Source organism: Vombatus ursinus, unplaced genomic scaffold, assembly GCF_900497805.2.
Source record: "Vombatus ursinus unplaced genomic scaffold, bare-nosed wombat genome assembly UNPS02014839.1, whole genome shotgun sequence".
Lineage (NCBI taxonomy): Eukaryota > Metazoa > Chordata > Mammalia > Diprotodontia > Vombatidae > Vombatus > Vombatus ursinus.
Genome location: NW_020954617.1, coordinates 3,065,805 through 3,078,804, shown reverse-complemented (window position 1 = coordinate 3,078,804; position 13,000 = coordinate 3,065,805).

Sequence of the window (13,000 nt, the reverse complement as noted above, 5' to 3'; positions counted from 1 at the left end):
ATACTGGATGACCTAAGGAATTTCAGTTTTTCTGTTTTTAAGCCTTTAAATACAAAGACTCAGCAAAGAATTAAGAAAGGAGTACTTGAGCAAACATTAAAAATCATTCATTTTAGAAAGGTGAAAAATAATGCCAACCTTTTCTTGCAGAAACTGACTACATGTCCAGTCAGAGTTATGAGGGTTAATTGAGAGGATAATTTATTAAGCACTTACTAAGTGCCCCACTGTGGTAAATGTTGGGGTAACAAATATAAGCAATCATCATAGTCACTGCACTCACAGAGCTTATATAAAATGTCCTAAAAGTCTTAATGTAATTTACAGCTTTAAAAGCTTAATTACATCCTGTATGCTAAGGAAAGAAGACAGTCCATAAAGGGGAAATGGAAAGAAAGGGGTAGATGGAAAGGGTTCTCACTTAGGGGTGAGGCAACTGGTGAGGGGGAGGAGGTGGAGGAGGAGGAGTTGTCAATAAACATTTATTAAGCACTTACTATGTGCCAGGCACTAGGCTAAGCACTGGGGATACAAAGAAATGCGATGGTCCCTTCTCTCAAGGAGCTGTTAATCTAAGGGGAACAGAACCCATAAAAAGAATCTGAAAAGCTGGAGAAGGGGGGAATGATGAAATCTTGTAGCTGGGTAGAAAATGATCTGAGGAGGCATGAGTTATGGAGTTGTTTCATTTTGCAGAACAATGAGTTTCTGGAGAGTGTGAAAGAGCAGCCCAGTAGGAAATGAGAGAGGGGAATTCAGTGGGTGTTCTCCTTAAATGTTGGAGGATCTGGGAGGATTTCTTCAAAGTCTACCTCCAACCTCTCTAATAAGAAGGAGGGAGGGATCCCAGGACAAGAAGTCCAGAGAATGGAGTCATGAGTCAAGCGAGGCCTAGCTAGAACCCCTCTTGAAATAGTCATCCTGGCAGGCAGTTCATCCATGAGGGGAGTATCCCTTAAATCCTAGATTTTTTCAGAGTGAGAAGGGAGCAGGTGAAGAGAAGAAAGGGAAGAAGAAGATATAGTCTCCCAGTTTTCACATATGACTGCAAGGCATACAAGTGCCACAGTCTCCTAAAAATTAAAGTTGTGGCAGTAGATAGGTACTTGGCAAGTATGAGCATATTGTAGCATATGAAAAGTCATGCAGTAAAATTAGTATGAAGATTATCACCAGAGAGCCATTTTGCTGCCTATCTCAGGACAAAGAAAATAGAAGACAGAATATGGCCTTGGGACTGGAGCTCATCTAGACATGCACATGTTTTCATTGCTGTGTATTATGGGTAATTTTTGGACTAGACATGTGATTTCATTATTACAGAAAATTGCCAAGGAACAGTTTCCTCTGGAAATGGAAATCAGACCCTACTCTCAACTTATAGTCTTGGAGAGTTGCCTGGTGCACTGAGAGGTTTAATTAACTTGACCAGGGTCATACCAGACAGTATGTCAGAAGCAGTTCTTAAGCCCAGATTTTCCATACTCTGAAGCCAGCTTTCTATTTGCCATACCACACTAACGCTCATGGATAAATATTGTGAGTAAATAAAAAACTATGAAAAAAAAAACCAATACAGTAGTAGCTAGTGAACGACAAAATAGGACTTCAGTTCTGATATTAGTTTCAGTCTTCAATTCCTAGCCACAGTTAGTTAGCTTAATGACCTTGAACAAGTCACATCTCTGGAGGTTGGTTTACATAGCTACAAAATGAAAGGGTTTGGGTCCTTGATCTCAAATCCTTTCTAAAGTCAGAATTCTGCTAAAGAAAGACCTCCAGAGGAAAAAAAAAGCTATGCCAGAGTTCAGATTACTTTAACCTTTATACCTTCTTTTAGCAAGCTGTTCAGAGAATTTGTAGTTAGGTAACCTATGATGAGAGCTCCATGAGGTATTGGGAAGGTTGAAGTATGGATGCAAAGTAGCAAAGGTCAAATGTGTAAACCAGTCAGATTAACTGAGATAAGGAGGAGAAGGAAAAACCGTCGGTTTTGTGGTTATTGATGTGCTGTCGGGTTAAAGAAAAATACAAAAAACAGAAGCAAAACCATGATAGGTTTAGACCTCTCCCCAACAAACAGTTCAACAAAAATATTTAAAACATCAAAGTACCTAAGAGAGTGAATGTCAGGTCCACACAGAAATCAGGTGGAGGTAATGGAATAAATCTGAGCCTAATGCCTGCACCGAGGAGATGTCCATCGAGAAAAGCCACAGAGTGGAGATCGGCACGGACTACAAATGACTGAAAACCCTGTGCCTACAGTTCAGTAGAAAGCTTGAGCTTTGAGAGACAGGAATGCAGAAAGGTAGAAGATGCAGGGTGTTTTTAGGAAAAGGAATCAGAAATGCAAAGGAGTTAAAATACTAGGTTTGCTTGGAAGATCCCTGGGGGTTGTAATCAAGGCACCAGAGAAGAAAATTAAATCAAACTTTCAAGGCAGAAGAAGCTATTAAAGTGTGTAGTTGGTGCGCTACCTGGTATTGCAATCACTGGTACTCTAGCCAATAGATAAATTAAAGTAATTCAAATGAACTTCCCCAGATTTTTTAATAAGACTTCAATGCCATTTCTTAGCACTGATGATACTGGGGACTAAGGAGAAAAGTTTTTTGCACTGGATATAAATTAGTTTGAGGAGGAAGTTCACTCTGAACCTTGATGAAGTAGAATTAAGACAGACTGGTTAAAAGTAGACTTACAAGAGCTCTGCTATGCAGGAAATTATCTTGGGAGTGGATGCAGAGGGAGGCACATCAAATTTCAGTTTTCTTACCAACAAATTTACAGCATTTCATTTGATTTATAAATCAACAAAATTGCTCTCTTTAAAGAAAAAAAAACTGTTTAAGATGAAAAGCCAAAAGCTCATTAAAATTCATGACGATAAACATGCTAGGTAGCACGCATTTCCTATCCCTCTACTTAGCCTCACTTGCTCTCTTTCCATGAATGGAAAAATTAAACTTATTGTGTATTTCTACTCATTAATAGTAGCCATGACACTCCACTCTAATTAGAGGCTATACAGAAACATGTTTCTGTTTCCATGCACTGAGACTGCCTGAATGGGCCATGCCACTTGGGAAAATGCTTTCTAGTCTTTGGGAGTTGAGAGTAACCAGAGATGGTAGCAGTGTCAGCAAGTAGCAGTGTCAGCATCAGCTGCCACTCTGTGTGACTGTCAAAGTCTCAGACACTGCCCAGAAGCTAACATATTGCTCAAGGAGTATCTTGTCCCAAATAGCTAAGCCCATATCCAAAGGAGGGGTTGAAGGTCCCTAGGGGTTCATTAGAATACTGTAGACAGGCCAGAATTATGATAGGCAGGGATGTCTTGAGGCAGAAGGTGTCCTTTCTATGTGGTGACTATGCTTATGTGCTGACTGTGGTAATAGTAGATTCATGCTATTTTTTTAGGTTTAAAGGATTATAGATTTAGAGCTGGAAGGGACCTTAACATCCCTTTATTCCAACTCCATCATTTTAGAGATAAGGCATCTAGGGCATGGAGGTGAAGCAGTTTATTCTAAGACACCTACAGAGTAAGCAAGAGAGATGGGGCTAAAACACCAGACTTTCAAACTCCAAATCCATTGAATTTTCTACACTACCACACTTAGTTTCATGTTTTTCTGCTTAGCTGGCAGATAGCTTAAGAGAATAAAACTAAGGAAACTATAGGTAGATCCTCAATCACTCCAGCATGGGTATTTAGTGACTGGTTATAGTAATTAGTTTATTTTAAACCTGAGAAAATATATTGGCCCTTATACCCCTCCCTCCACTCCCCTGCCATGGTTTCCTCCTTCTTAGTTTTGATTATTTTTGATGAAAAGTTGAGTTAAAACACAATCACTTCAAGCCCCCATTTAGGAAAAATCCTCACCATGTATGCAGAGTTTAAACTCTCTGCCTAAATTTATATTTGAATTTATTTCTAGTTAACCCCTGGATTCTTTGTGATTGATTAAAAATGTTTAATAGAAATGTTTGGATATCAAAACAACAGATTATATTACAGCATCTGGATAGATAGAAACATCGAAGGGAATTTGAAGAGTCAGTCATTTCTCAGGACTTCCATGTGCCTAGGTCTTCTACTCTGAGATCCCTGGACAGCCAATGACTCACCTTGACAACTCCTTTCTCTTGCATGCCTTAGACCTACTTTTACTCCTCAGGGTTGTTTTGGTTTACCGCTTTGTAATTCCTGGATTGCAGCTAATTTGATGCTTTTTATAGGATTAATTAGACCTATACTACTGTAATAATATTTTGGTTGCTGTCCCTGCCTCAGGTCTCCTCCATTTCTAGCCCATCCTCCACTCAACCTTGAAATTCATCTTCCTAAAGCACAGGTCTGGTGATGTCACTGCTTGCTCTCCTTTACCCAAATCCAATAAACTCCAGTGACTTCCTATTTCCTCAAAGGATCAAATATAATAAGTTTCATTCAAATCCCTTCCTAGCCTGGTACCTTCCTACTTGTCCAGTCTTTTTCCACTTTACTCCCCTCCAAGTACTGTGTGATCCAGTGACACTTGCCTCCTTCTTATTCCTCACACGAGGACATCTTATCTCCAAACTCTGGGAACTCTGACTGATTGTCCCACATTCCTGTAATTGCTTCCCTTCTCAACTCTGCCTCTTGGCTTCCTTCAAGTTCTGACCCAAACCCCCTTCTACAAGAAGCCTTGCCTCATCCCCTTTAATGCTAGTGACTTCCCTCTGTGAAGCCTTTCCCTAAGGCTAGAAATTATTTCCAATTTATCCAGGATGTATCTTACATATACGTAGTAGTCTGCATGTTGTCTCTGCCATTAGATAATGAACTCCTTGAGAAAAGGGAATTTTTTTTGTCTTTCTTTTTATCCTCATTGATTAAGCCTAGCACATAGTAGATGCTTAATAAATGTTTACAACTGACTGATTGTTGACTTGATGGAATTCCTCAGCCAATTGGAATATATGACATCATTTCATTTTATCAAATGCCTTTCAAAACCTTTTTTTTTTAGGATTTACTCTTAAGTCTTATGAGTGAGATTAATGAGCATCTTATAATTTACTTAAAGTGGGGATGAGGATTGAGTAAACCAGCTACCTCACCCTTAAAAGTACTTTGTCCCCCAGGGTTGATTATATCCTAACCATACTTCTATACTCTCTGTGATTCTTATCTTTGTATTTTCTTTTTTTTTTTCAAAAAAATTTATTTTTTTCAATCAATAAGCATTAATTTCCTTTCCCATCCACCTCATTTCCCCCATGTCAGAAAAAAAAGGAAAACCTCATACCAAATATGCAGACAAGCAAAACAAATTTCCACACCGTCCATGTACAAAATGGAGGTCTCATTTTGTGTCCTGAGTCTTTTGTTCATGTCTTTTCATAAGTCTTCCAGAGAGGATACACCCAAAGTAACAGGGCCTTTCTCCGAGTCTTTTGATATCCTTAGGGCAACAAGTGTTCTCTGCAAGTAAGCAAGGATGAGCTCTGTGTTCTTGCACCTGGAAACTCCTATTAATAGAAATCACCTAGCTGTCAGTTATATGTAGTTTTAAAAAAGGAATACAAATTACTGGGTTAGGTAGGTCTCCTGCAGAAACCATCAGTTATGATGGAAAAGAAATTAATTTTAGGATTTCCCCAGTAGAAAGTAAAACTAGGTAAAATTGTATTTAAGGGGAAATGGAGAAAAAAAAATCATGAGCCAAATCACGTGTAATCTCTCTAACATCATTGTCAGGCTATGTAGCTCTCATTTCACATCTGGTGGACACCACACAATGATCGAGTAGGACAATGTGGCCTAGAACTGGAGCCCAAAATTAAGAACATAAATTTCCCTAACCCAGATCAGATAAGAAAAGGAGGTAATTCATTCATTCCAGATGGAAAAGTATTCAGTACAGGTAGAAGACTGAAGCAATTAGGCCCAACAAAAATAAAAGCCCTGAAATGTGGGAGCATGCTCAGGATAAACCATTCAAGTAAAGGAAGTGCTTTATGATTAAAACTCAAAAGAATCCATACAGCTTTAATGTGATTAGCTGTCTATTGGGAGCCATCTCATTCTACAGTTAAGATCTGGAGATTATTAATAAAAGTATAAACAGGAAACAGCTGGCTAGTCACACTTGTACCTATAACGACTTTCTCCTACTCACCGTGGAGGAGGTTAATGTGTACAGAAACAGGCAAAAATATCGGTGAATTCATAAATATAACTACAAGGCATGGAAGAAATTGTGCCATCCTAGGTATGAATTTTTAATCTAATACGATACATCTAGGGATGCCTTAGATTGGTGCATTTATAAAACATTCCTGAGTAGCTTGTGCTGACTATCAAAGAATGCGATGTTTTTGGGTCACTGAGGTTAGTACACTGATCATGAACTTCCAATTTATCCTATAATCAGGACTGTGAGTAGGACCCACTGATGGCTTACACTTCTAATACGTGCATGCATTCTACTTGAATCCTCTGTTTCTGTGTCAATAATTTATAGTTAGGTGCATCTGTTGAGCATGAAGTAGTGTTTTCCCTTAACAACCTAGCCAAATCAGATCAATAATTAATAAAAGGTAATCGTAACCTTGGAATCCCAAATATGTAAGTGCTATGTTGAAATAAGGAGAGAGTAATATTGAAAAAGGCGATCTGGGGAGTGAAAATTTGTAAATAAATATGCTTCCACCTCTAACCAGGGCAGAGTGTGACCTCACCAACACCTGCCAGTGTTTATGGCTTATGAACCTCCATCATATTGTTGACATCTTCCTTGTGTGCTGTGTTTGTATTATTTCCATAATCTTTTTTTTTTATTAAGAGTAGGGTGATAGAGAGTAAGAGCAACACTCAGAAGTAGATGTAGGGATGGGTATAAATTTTTGCATGCTTATGCTAGGCCAGACTAGACAGGCTCATGTGATCTTAGTGGATTATCTCATGGTATTGCTTGCTGCACACTTTATGCTTCATTCGAACTGAACTACCCTCTCACTGTTAAACCTCTTCCGTGTTCCAACAATTGTGCCTTTCCTCACACTCTACATAAAGCTTGGAATATCTTCCCCTTTCCATTTACCATAGAATTTCCATCCATCTAAAACTTACCCCAAGAGCTCCCTTTGCTATCAAGCCTTCCATTGCCACCACTTCTATAATTAATTACCCTCTCTTGTTCCCCACTTCAAGTAGCACTTAATTTTAATTCTGTTTTAATGAATTTATTGTTTGAGGCAAAAATATGAAGTATAGACATATTATGGAAATGGACTTAGAGCTAGGCAGACTCATTAAAGTCTCACCTTAGATACTTGCTAGCTGTGTGATTCTTGGCAAGTCACTTAACAGAGGATAATTTAAGGTCTTAAGAGCAGCTAGGTGGTGCAGGGGATAAAGTGCTGGACCTGGAGTCAGCAAGACTCATCTTTGTGAGTTCAAATCTGGCCTCAGATACTTCCTAGCTGCATGGCCCTCGGCAAGTCTTTTGACTGTTTACAAAATAAGCTGGAAAAGGAAATGGTAAACTACTTCAGTATCTTTGCCAAGAAAACCCCAAATGGGGTCACGAAGAGTCAGTCACAACTGAAACAACTGAACAACAGCAAGAACAATTTAAGCCCAGAGAGCTGAGACTCGGTTTTCTCATCTGAAAAAAAGAAATTGGAATTATCACAGAACTTACTTCACAGGGTTGTTGTATCAATGAGGCTCATGCTTTGAAAACCTTAAAGTACTACATAAATGTGAGCTGTTTGTGTAATTACTGCATTTTTATATAAAATTTTATTAGACTATGAATTCCTTGAAGGCAATGATCTTGCCTTTTTTGAACTTTGCATCTTTCATCAGTGCCTTGCATAGTGTTTGCACAGAGTAAATAATTTTGCTAAGATATGTTAACTGAATTTATTGAATCTGAACATCACATGCTTTAGATGTAGACATGTTTGTCTGGTGGAAAAAGGTGGATCTCTAAGTTGCATAGCAATTAAAACCATTCAATTCCTTTGTTTTAATTCTGCATACATGGGGCAAGATTTTGGTCCTCACATTCCCCACGAGGAAAGGAACATACTAGCTGTCTTAAATATCCAGCATTCTAGCCAGTTTTATGTTATTACTTTCAGGTGTAAATTATTCTTCTCTAAGATTAAAGGTATGTCTTACTGCCCTAGGATAAACTATTTGAGTTCCAGACCTGCATGGCTGAGAAAATAGACCTGTATTGTATCCCTGAAATGTATGAGATTCTGTAAGACATAGATTCAAATGGCCTGTCTGCCCTAGTCACTGTTAACCATACTCGGGTATCTTGGTCACATGGGAGTCTGTGGTCTCATTTGTGCTGGGCTCCAAATTGGTGACTACTGGATTTTCTCACCTCTACAGTTGTTTCTGTTGAGGTTACTTAGTGTTCTTTTATTGACTTCCTGTACACAAGTATGAGGGGCCAAATTAAGAATGCATCTTCAAAGGAAAGTCAAGACATTCAATGATTTGGTCAATCAAATTGTTTTCATTTACTTTGATCAATAAATTCACTCAGTTACTTTACTCAATTTACCTAATAGAGAGGAAGAAAAGCACTTTCTCTGATCGCCACATTACACAATGGAAATCACATAAGTTCCCTGAAATATATAAAGGGATGCCCAGTTCACCATTTCATTGAAAGCAGTCTTACCATCTTCAGGATAGCAGAAACAACAATGATGTATTTGAGGGCAAAAAGTTAAGGATACAGGTGGAAAGAACAAGGTGGCTATGGACAGTAATGACTGTGACCTTTTCAGTGCAGTCCCTGATGAGGCTGAAGTCAGTTTCCCATAGGTAGTAGGAAGCTGGAAGCTCACAGTGTGATTTCTTCTCAAAACTAGGATCATTGCCAAATCAGGTTATCTTGGTTCTGCTTTTATTGGTTTTAGACTCAATCTAGACCAGGGCTTCTTAAACTTCTTCCGCTCATGACCCATTCAGCATTTCTTAAACTGTGGATCATGTTATGGGGTAGCGATCCAGTTTAAGAAGCTTTGAATTCTAGACAACTTGGGCTCATTGTGGCCCATTTTTTATTGTTGAGTTCACCTTCAGTGTACATAGATTAAATATCTATGAGGTACAGGACACTATGACAGATTTTAGGGACATACTCCCTGAATAGCTGAAATAAACCATGTATTTATCTTGTTATCATTGCTTTCATTGGTTTCCTAGCTCTGCTTACTTTGCTTTGGATAAATACCTATGTCTTCCCATACTTTTCTGATACCATCCTTTACAGTTTTTCTCAACTCTTGTACTGTTAACTTTTATCATCCTTTCTTGCAACTTTCCTTGTCTGTTGACGACACCTCCGTTTGCCTAGTCATCTAAGCTTGCAATCTCACATTTCTTTTTTACTTTTTCCTTCCCCCAAATCCTTCTCACCCCATCATTAACAAGTCTTGTAAATTCTAATGTTGCAATATCTCTTTCCATTGTCCTTTTTTTCTCTAGTCACACCTCTCTTGTTCAGAACCTCATCAACTATTACCTGAACTATTGTGAAAGGCTGCTTATTAGTCACCCTGACTGTGGTCTTTCTGTTCTCCAAATCATCCTTCTCATAACTGCCAAATTATTTTTTCTCACATATTTTTTCTTCATCACATCATTTCCCATTTCAAAAACATGCAATGATTCCATATTGCCCCTCGGCAAACAAGGCTCAGGCATGCAGTGATTTATCATTGTATCCTAACTTTCTTTCAGTGCCTTGCAATGAATAATTTTTTATTGAATAAAAGGTGTGTCCAGCTTGTCCCTCTTGATGCTAGTGCCTCCCTCTGTGATAATCTTCCACATACACTAGATCTATCTTATCTGTACATGGTTGTTCACATATTTTCTCCCCTCTTTTAGAATGTAAGCTCCTTAGGGCAGGAATTATTTTTACCTTTCTTTGTATTGACAATACTTAGCACAGTTCCTGGCATATGTAGAAGTGCTTAATAAATATCTGTTGACTCATTAGATTTTATGCTTTAAATGGCCAAGGGATGTCTTATTCTTTTTTGTACACCCCCTTCAGAACCCAATACAGTACTAGCTATAAAATATATACTCAATACATGTATAGAAGGAGTTGATGAACATAAAAATTGAAAAGGTCTTTCAAAGTCATCTAGATTTACCCAGTCTAAGCCATGAATGCTATCTTCAAAATCCTTGAAATGTAGCTATTCAGGATTGCTTGAAGTTCTTCAGTAATGAGGAAGGGGTGGTGCTCAGAACTCCATGAAGTAGTCCAATACAATTTTTAAAAGCACTAATTATTACAAAACCTTTTCTCAAGCTGAATTGAAATCTACCTCCTTATCATTTCTACTCACTTAACCCTAATTGGGATCCTCAAGACTCATGTGCTAGGATGACAGCTTGGTGATTGGATGCTTTGCTACCAATTTCTTTAGTTCTTCCCTTTGGAGCTGATGAGAGCAAGTCTAATCCATTTCCTAAATGACAGGCCTTGGAGAAGTTGTAGTCGCTATCATAGTCCCTCCGAATCTTCTCTTTTCCAGTCTGTTTGTCCACAGTTCCTTAAATGGTTTCTTAAATGGCAAGAAACATAGAATAGAGGGGTTAATTTGAAACCACAGCTCTTCAATTGCCCATGTGACTTTGGGAAAATCATGTGACTGCCTCTATTTCCTGATTTATAAAATGAAGGTGTCAGAATAGATGATATCTAAATGCCTTTTAACACATAAACCCATGGAAAAATCTGTATGCCACAATGTCAAGGACCTTTAATTTCCTAGGTATGAGAATTCTTCCCACCAAATCAAATCATCACTCTTAATTGTTGACACAATACATTATTAGAGATGTTCTCAAAACCTCAATGAAGGTCAATCAGTCGATAAGCATTTATTAAATGCCTACTATGTGCCAGGAGCTATTGGAAGCATCAGGGATACAGAGAAAGGAAAAAGCCCATACCTCTCCTCAAGGAACTCACAATCTAATGGGGGACTCCCCATAGATTGTTATGCACAAGTGTGTACAAACAAATTATAAACAGGGAAAATAGGAAGTAATCAAAAGAAGGGAAGTACTAGAATTAAGAAGTATTGGGAAAGGCATCCTGTGAGATTTTTAGACAAGACTTGAAAGAAGCCAGGGAAGCTAAGAAGGAGTTGTTGATGTTGTTTATCCTTCATTCTCTAAGAGGACCAATGACTACATGAGGGTGATCTCTTACCTTACAGCTGACATGGATTTAAGTGAGGCAGAGCTGCACAGCCTCACTCTCTCCTCCAGAATCATTTGTGGTGAGTGACTAGGAGGAGGATGAATAAAGAAAGCATTGCAGGCATGGAGGTTAGCTAGTAAAAATGCCTCATGCCAAGAGATGCAGTGTCTCATTTGAGGAACAAGGAGAAACAGTATGTCAGAATGGGCTAGAAAGTCTGGAATACTGGAAGGATAGAAGGTTGCTAGGTTATATAAAGAGCTTTCTCATGGCCACAAAGGTAATAAGTGTTAGAGATGGGATTTGAATCCATGTATTTCTGACAGTAAGTCTAGCACTCTATGCTTGGTCATATTGACAACATCTAAACAAAATGATAGGGAGTTCCCAGTGGAGAAGTTAATTATTTGATGAATTAAAGTGAATCAAGAAACTAAATTTACAACAAAATTTACTTTATATTGAGAATAGATAGTCAAGGCTGAAAAAAATCTTAAATGAAAAAAAGCATCTCAGATAATACATGAAATGCTATTTTAAAGAGCAACTCACATACTAATTGAGAGATAGCATTGTCTTTATTCTGTCACCTGCTTTGCATGTTTTTAGTAAGATGAATAATATATTGTTATGTAAATTCTGTGACTCAAACATCTCTAAAATGTTCTAATCTTTGGATAAGAGCTGAAGGCTTTTCTCATGCATCCTATCACTTCTTTTTTCCAGGCTAGATTATTCCAGAGAAATTTTCTGTAGAAAAACCTTTCCCCTGGAAATTTAGCTTAGAGGCTTGACAAGCACACTCATATACAGACATAGATAGAAGGAAGCTTAGATTTAATTTAGTCTAACCTCCTCATTTTACAGATGAGGAAACTGATTCCCAGGGAGATTAAGTGACTTGTCCAAGGTTACATTTGCCTTACCTGCTTATGGGCATTTGTCAGAAGATACAAACTAAATAAGTATACTACCTCCTTAGGGGATCTACATGCCAGGCAGGCATATGGTGTAGGCGTTGCCTGTGTTGTGAACTTCCCTGAGTGAGGTTAGTCACCTCATCTTTTAGATCCAAGTGAAATGACACATAACTCTTTAAAAAGTTAACAAACAAACAAAAAGACTTACTTAGCCAGAACAGGAGGATGATAATTTCACAAGGATATGAATGAGGACACCTAAGATACTGTCTATTGATTCAGTTGAATACATCTTCCTTGCCTCTTCCCATGGGGATCCAACAACCAACCACCCAAAAGTGGCTAGATATCCCAATGGCTTTTCTTTTTTTAACTCAGGTGTCCAGTTATTGATACCAAGGGCACAAGCCTTTAGTTCCCTGAACCAATTTAGATTCAAGGAGGCTTTCAATAACTTTCAAGGAAAAGAACCAGCCCAGTACATAGAGTGGCTGACTGACACATAGTTGTAGGTACAAGAGTTGCTTTTATGTTGAGTCTTTCCTGGTCTTGGAGTCAGGAAGACCTGAGATCAAAGCTGGTCTCAGACATTTACTACTCCTGTGACCCTGAGCAAGTCACTTAACCTCTCTTTGCCTCAGCTTCCTCAAAATATAAAATGAGGATAATTTTAGTATCTACTTCATAGGGAAGTTGTAAGGAACAAATGAAATATCATTTGTAGAAGCACTTAGCCCAGTGCCAGGCACAGTCAGCTCTCTATATAAGTGTTCATTGCCTTCTCTTCCCAACCCCCACCCTTCCATCTTAGGGGTGGGAGGAAAA